The sequence below is a fragment of the Martes martes genome, assembly GCF_963455335.1.
Source record: "Martes martes genome assembly, chromosome: 1".
Lineage (NCBI taxonomy): Eukaryota > Metazoa > Chordata > Mammalia > Carnivora > Mustelidae > Martes > Martes martes.
In genome coordinates, this window is record NC_137888.1 from 50206909 (window position 1) to 50214236 (window position 7328).

General features: G+C 35.8%; 1 pseudogene across 1 annotated transcript; it reads right to left on the bottom strand.

Annotated features, from left to right (window-relative positions):
- Nucleotides 1-4153: 4153 nt before the first annotated feature.
- On the bottom strand, nt 4154-6002 carry LOC308339659 (ATP synthase subunit beta, mitochondrial-like; annotated as a pseudogene). The gene is made up of 2 exons: nt 4432-6002; nt 4154-4251 (listed from the first exon to the last, which is right to left on the bottom strand). The product of its transcript is annotated as an ATP synthase subunit beta, mitochondrial-like (transcript).
- Nucleotides 6003-7328: the final 1326 nt, after the last annotated feature.

A 7328-nucleotide genomic window follows, 5' to 3' on the forward strand; every position in this document is an offset into this window, starting at 1 on the left:
AACTGAAACTTGTAAAAAATGTTAAAAATAAAACTTTTGCTATGTAGAAGACTTCATTTATAGAATTATAATAAAAAAGCTACAGACTAGATAATTTTATACGTAAATTTCATATCTGATAAAGGACTAGTAACTTCATTACATAAAGAACTCTCACAACTCAAAAGTAAAAAAAAAAGAAATCTAATCACAAAATGGGCAAAGGACATAGATGCAACTTTCACTGAAGAGGATATACAGATAGCAAATAAGCACACAAAAAGATGTTAAACTTTATTATCCACTAGGGAAATGCAAAATAAATCACAATGACAAATCATTAGACAACTATTAAACTGGTGACAAAACCAAATATTTGCAAGGATGTAGACAAACTGAGTCACTCATATGTTGCTGGTGGGAATGTAAAATGATACAGCCACGCTGTATCATAGATTTATGAGTTTTATAAAGTAAATATGCAAATATCATATGACCCAGCAATTGCACTCTTGGACATTTATCTTAGGGAAATAAAAACTTAAAAAATCATATGAAAACCTGTATAGCAATGTTCAATAGCAGTTCTTTGTTTGCTTGTTTGTTTGTTTTGTTTTGTTTGTTTTTTGTTATAATACTAAATGGGAAATAACTCCAATGTCTTTCGGTGGAATAATGGCTGAACAATTATAGTACGTCCATACCATGCAATGCTGCTCAAGCAACAATATAATAAATAATAATAATAACAACAAATTATTGATAGGTACAATAGGATGAACTTGGAAATTATGCTAAATGGAATACCAAATAACCAAGAAATGGATCATACACTGTATGATTCCATTTATATGGCCTTCTTAAAGTGAAAATGTCATTAATGTAGAACAGATTATTTGTTGCCAGGAGTAAAAGTTGGTAAGAAGAAGGGAAGTAGATTTGGCTGTAAAAGTTAACAAAGGGAGGGATCTTTGTGGTGATATCACTCTTATATACTTTCCTTGTAAAAATGTCAGTATTTTGATGGTGATATTGTAGTAGTTTTGCAAGAATTCCTTTGGGGAAAACTGGGTAAAGAGTACACTGGAATTCTCTGTATTATTTCTTACAAATGGAATTGGTTTAAAATCATGTCAAAATAAAAAGTTTCAACAACAAATAAATATTTACATTCTAAAATTATATTAGTATAATATCAATTATATTGAATACTTAAATATCATTAAAATTTGTATAAATCAACTACAATGGAAATTATAAAACACTATACAGAAAGATTTACAAAATCCCAAATAAATGAAGGTATATGGATTGGAAGACTCACTATTTTAAAGAAATCTTTTTTTTTTTTTCCAAATCTGTCTATTGATTCAATGCAATAGCAAATGTATTTTTCAGAGATTTAGATCAATAGATTCTTTCAGACAATACTTTGGATATCTATATACCACTATTCCCTAAAGCTGATCTATATGATCCCTAAAGCAAAGCCAATAATCAAGACCTTTCATTTTAGGGTTAAATTCAACAAAAATGTGTCATGTGTTCATCAAATCCTTATATGAAAAGTTTTGAGCCAGCATTATTGACCATTGCCAAAATTAGAAACAACACAAATGTTTATTAATAGTCATTTAAATAATTGTGTTTCAACCACATATTTTGTGTTTCAACCACATATTTCATTGTGTTTCAACCACATATTTCATGCACCTACGTGAATTAATTTCATAAGTGCAATATTGAGCAAAAAATCCAGGCCCCAAAAGTGCATATTGTATATTTCATATGTAAAAAATTCAAAAAGAGGCAAAATTCATCTATATTACTAGAATTCAGAATTGGGGCTGCTTAGTGATGTTAAAAGAATAGGAGGGGTTTCTGGAATTATAATGGTTTGACTTTTATTCTGAATGTGGTTGTATTTACCTGATGTGATGTATTTGGGAAAATTTATCACTCTGTACTCCTGTAATGGGTGTATTTTTGGATATATGTTATTATTTTGACAAAAATATTTTAGTATAAAAGCTTCATGATTACATAATACAATAATTGAAATAATTATCTAATAGGTATCCCCAGGTAAAGAAATCACTGAGCTCCTTTTTTTTTTTTTTTAAGATTTTATTTATTTATTTGAGAGACAGAGATCACAAGTAGGCAGAGAGGCAGGCAGAGAGAGAGGAGGAAGCAGGCTCCCCGCTGAGCAGAGAGCCCGATAAGAAATCACTGAGCTTCTTGATAGACAGCTCATCAAGTTGTACACACACACACACACATACACACACTTCATTTTATAATCCAAATTGCACCATATATTGGATAAGCTGTATCTCCCAAAATCTATAAGACTGTGGATAAGTTAAACTCTCTATTTTTTTTTTTTTAAAGTAAGCTCCATACATAGCATGGAGCCCAAAACAGGGCTTGAACTCATGACCCTGAAATCAAGACCTGAGCTGAGATCAAGAGTTGGATGCTCAACCAACTGAGCCATCTGGGGCCCCTTGTTTCTTCTTATTATTAGATTGACATCTTTAAAGTTCTCATCACTCAAAAGCTATGTTTGCAAAGCATATGATATTTATATAAGCTCTTTGCAAAATATTTAAAATGCAATACCTTTTCAGCTTATAATCTAAAATTTCTAATACATAAGAGAAAACTGAAATGGTCCTGTATTTAAATTTATTTTATTGCATAACATGTTACTTTCTTTGCAGATTTGATTTAAAGGAAATGTTTATGTTCCTCAGCATGAAAGAACCATAACAACATATTAGCCAACTTGATGTGATAGTTCTCATTCTGATATAAAGTGGCTTTGTAACCTTGAATAAGTCACAAAACTTTTTTTTTTTTTTTTGGTCTCAACTTCCTAATGCCTTGAATGAATAATAGATCCCCTGCCACTTAAATGGCTCCTGTATGGATTAAATAAGATAATGTAACTTAAAATCTGTAAAGCAGTCCACAAATGTAAATGTAGTAACTATTATTACCCTCATTATTATAGGTTTTCATATCAATCTTCATTTTTCTTGATTTTAAAGGAGAGAATCTAGAATGTTCATATTTATAGATATACGCACACCCTTAATAAGGCAGTGGGATAGAAAATGTAGTACAATTTGTTTTCTTTTTTTCTACTACTGAAGCTCTGCTTTGCTCATTACCCTTCCATTACTTTCCCTTCATTTTCCTCCCATGGGGGAAATGAAGATAAGCTCCTGTTGATAGTTCATGAATTTGAATTGATATACCCAGGGGCAGAGCTTTTCCATGGAATGTTCCCAGTGCTGGAACTTCTTGCCACTTGTGCTTTCAGAGAGTCCATGTTTAAACCTTCAGGCTGATATGTAAATCTGTTTTTGTTCCTCTAAACAGAAAACTTGTGGGTATTTCAAAATAGATATGCATTAAATAAGTATTTATTCAATGTTACAGATGTTAGAAGCAAGAGACTTTCCTAGGGACAAATAAACTGAATGAGACAGCAGGGACTGAGGCTGCATTTTCAAGAGCCTGGCCCTGAACAAGTGTCCACCAAACAAAGCATAATGGAAAAGAACGTGTGCATGTGCATAGAGAATGGCTTTGAGGTACAGTCCCAAAGTGCTGAGGGGTCTTTTCTCAAAGTGTTGGGATTTCAATTGGCATTTACTTTCTTCTTAAAATCTTTACACAGTTCCCATGATCTCACAATTAGTATGTAATTTTAATATAAATGTTATATGAACACTATATAAATAAACTATTTTATAATGAAAAAATGCTATTTCAATGCTGTTCAATATCCTTATGATAATTTTATTCATTTATAAAAAAACTATTATGCACACTATTTAAAGAATAATTAAAAGTTGGAAATTATTATATGGGCTCTACATAGTCTCCGGCTTGTAAAATATTCTATAGGCATCCCTTGTAAATATTGCAGGTTTAGTTCCAGATGATCATAATAAAGTGATATCGCAATAAAGTAAATATCACAATAAAGCAAGTCACATTATTTTTGGGTTTTCCAATGCATACAAAATTTATGTTCACACTACACTGTAGTCTAGTAAGTACTTAATACCATTATGTCTAAAAAGGTGTGTGTGTGTGTATAAATTTAAAAATGCTTTATTACTAAAAAGTGCTAGCCATCATCTCAGCTTTCAGCAATTCATAACTTTTTTGCTGGTGGAGGGTCTTGCCTTAATGTTGATGGCTGATGACTGATCAGGGTGATGGTTTGTGAAGGCTGCGGTGGTGTGCCAATTTCTGAAAATAAGAGAACAATAACATTTACAGCATCAATTCACTTTTTTTCTGAGGAGTGTACATTTTACTGGAAACCTTCAGTCCTCTTCAGACAGAACACAATGTCTTCAATTAAGGCTCTTATGTGGCCTACAGAGGAAACTGAGATTTTTTTATTAGGGGGAAAGGGAAGGACAGTACGGAAAATGAGTGCTTCTTTTGCCAAAAGGAACCCCTCACCAATGCTCTTCAGTCAGCTCATCAGCTTTTGCCCTAGCTTTTTCAGAGAAGGCTTATTCTGGGGGATGGTCATATTCACCTGCCAAAATCTACTAGAATCCTTTGATGGTCTCCTTTATAGGTACCAGCTTCTCCATATGACATATGAAAACCTCATCAACCTGGAATGGCTGAGATGAGAAACCTTGTATTTTCCATGAACAGGACAATCAACTTGTCTTGCCCAGAAAGTTCATCCATACCCAGGATGTCAATGATGTTCATCATTTGTAGTCCCGTGGGATCTTTTGAACCCCATGGGCAACATCATAATACTAATTTCCAACAACACTGGGATCCATGATTAGAGAAGTGGAATCCAGAGGATCCATATCGAAACCCAAGTCAGCAATAGCATTGGACAGCACAGTGGCAGCATCCAAAAGGTCAAAGGTGGTGGCAGGGAAGCCAAGTCATCAGTAGGCACATAAGTAGCCTATACGGGGGTAATAGATCCCTTCACAGTGGTGATGAGCCTTTCCTACATGGTACTTATGTCAGTGGCCAGGGTAGACTGACAGCCCACAGCAGAAGAAATTATTCCCAGTAAAGCAGACACCTCAGAGTCAGCCTGGGTGAAGCTAAAGGTATAATCAATAAAGAGCAGTATGACCCTCTTGGTCTCTGAAGTATTCAGCAACAGTCAGTCCATTCAGAGCTACCTAGGCATGAGTGCCAGGTGGTTCATTCATTTGACCACACACCAGAGCTACTTTGGAGGTAGCATCTTTTAAATTGATGACACCAGACTCAATCATTTCATGGTACAAGTCATTGCCTTCATAAGTCTTCTCACCAACACCAGCAAATACAGTGTGACTATCATGGGCTTTGATGACATTAACTATATGATCAATACCATCTTGGCAACCTCAACACCACCAAAGAGCCCAGTTTTTCCACCTTTAGCATAGGGAGTCAGCAGATCCACCACCTTGATACCAGTAATCAGAATTTCCTGCTCAATACTCACCCCTGTGAACTCAGAAGCCTCAGCATGAATAGGTGCAAATTGTTTAGTTTTGATGGGACCTCCCTCATCAACAGGTTATCCAATGGCATTCATGATTCTTCCCAAGTTCTCAGAGCAAACAGGAATTTTGATTGGTGCACCAGAAACCAGGACTTTTTGTCCTCTAACTAAGTCTTTGGTATCATCCATGGCAATACTCTTTACCATGGTTTCACCAAATGGTGGGCCACCTCCAAAACCAGCTTGATCTCTCTGCCCTGCACTTCCAGTGCATTTAGGATGAGTGGTGTTGTTCATCGAACTGTACACCCACCACCGTACAGATGACTCGCACTATGCCCCAGTGGCAGTGCCTACCTTCAGGGAAGGAGATGTTTGGGTGGTATAGTCTCTGGCAGGTGGGAGTGCTGCCCTGGTGGCCCATAGCAAGACCTGGACTTGGGGTAGCAGTTCTGAAGGGCCGAGTCCTTATAAGGGAAAAGGCCAAGATAGCAGCCACACAACCTACAAAACCCAACATGACAGATCCTGGGTGTAGACTAACTATTCTTTTCACAAACACTTTCTCTGTAGCATATGATACTATTTGATAGCATTTTACCCACAGTAGAATTTCTTCCAAAATTAGAGTCAATCCTTTCAAACCCTGCCACTGCTTTATCAACTAGTAAAACTTAGAAAATTTTTGTTGCAATTTCAACAATATTCACCGATCTTCACTAAGAATAGTTTCCATCTCAAGCAACCAACTTCTTTGCTCATCCTAAAAAAAAAAAAAAAAAAAAAAAAAAAAAAAAAAAAAAAAATTATTTATTTATCAGAGAGAGAGAAACAGAGACACAGAAAAAGAGAGAGGGGGATCATGAGCAGTGGGGGAGGGGTAAAGGGAGAAGCAGACTTCCCAGTTAGCAAGGAGCCTGATTTGGGACTTGATTTGAGGACCCTGGGATCATGACCTGAGTCAAAGGCGGATGATTAGCCTACTGAACCACCCAGGCACCCCCTTTGCTCATCCTTAAGAAGTGACTTCTCATATGGGAAAATTTTACTATGAGGTTGCAACAATTCAGTCATGTCTTCAGGCTCCACCTCTAATTCTAGTTCTATTCCTACCTCCATCACTGCAAACTTATTTCCTCCACGGAAGTCTTGAACTCCTCAGAGTCTTCCATGAGGGTCAGAAACAACTTCTTCCAAACTCCTCTTAATGTTGTTATTTGGCCTCTCTCCATGAATCACAAGTGTTCTTAATGGAATCTAGAATGGTGGATCCTTTCCTAGAGGTTTTCAATTTACTTTATCTAATCCATTAGAGGAATCACAGTCTATGGCATCTATAACCTTATGAAATGTATTTCTTAAATAATAAGACTAGAAAGTTACTCCTTGATCCAAGAGCTACAGAATGGATGTTGTGTTAGTAGGCATGAAAACAACACTAATCTCATTATACATCTCCAGTAGAACTTTTGGGTGACCATGTACATTGTCAATGAGCGGTAATATTTTGAAAGAAATCCTTTTCTTTTTAGCAGTAGGTTTCAGCAGTAGGCTTAAAATATTCAGTAAACCATGTTGTAAATAGATGTGTTGCCATCCAGGCTTTGTTGTCCATTTGTAGAGCACAGGCAGAGTAGATTTAGCATAATTCTTAGGCCCTAAAATTTTCAGAATGGTAAATGACCACTGGCTGCTACTTAAGTCATCAGCTGCATTAGCACGTAATAGGAGAGGCAGCTTGTCCTTTGAATCTTTGAAGCCAGGAGCTGACTTCTCCTCTTCAGCCATGAAAGTCCTAGATGGCATCTCTTTTAATATAAGCCTCTCTTATCTACATTGAAAATCT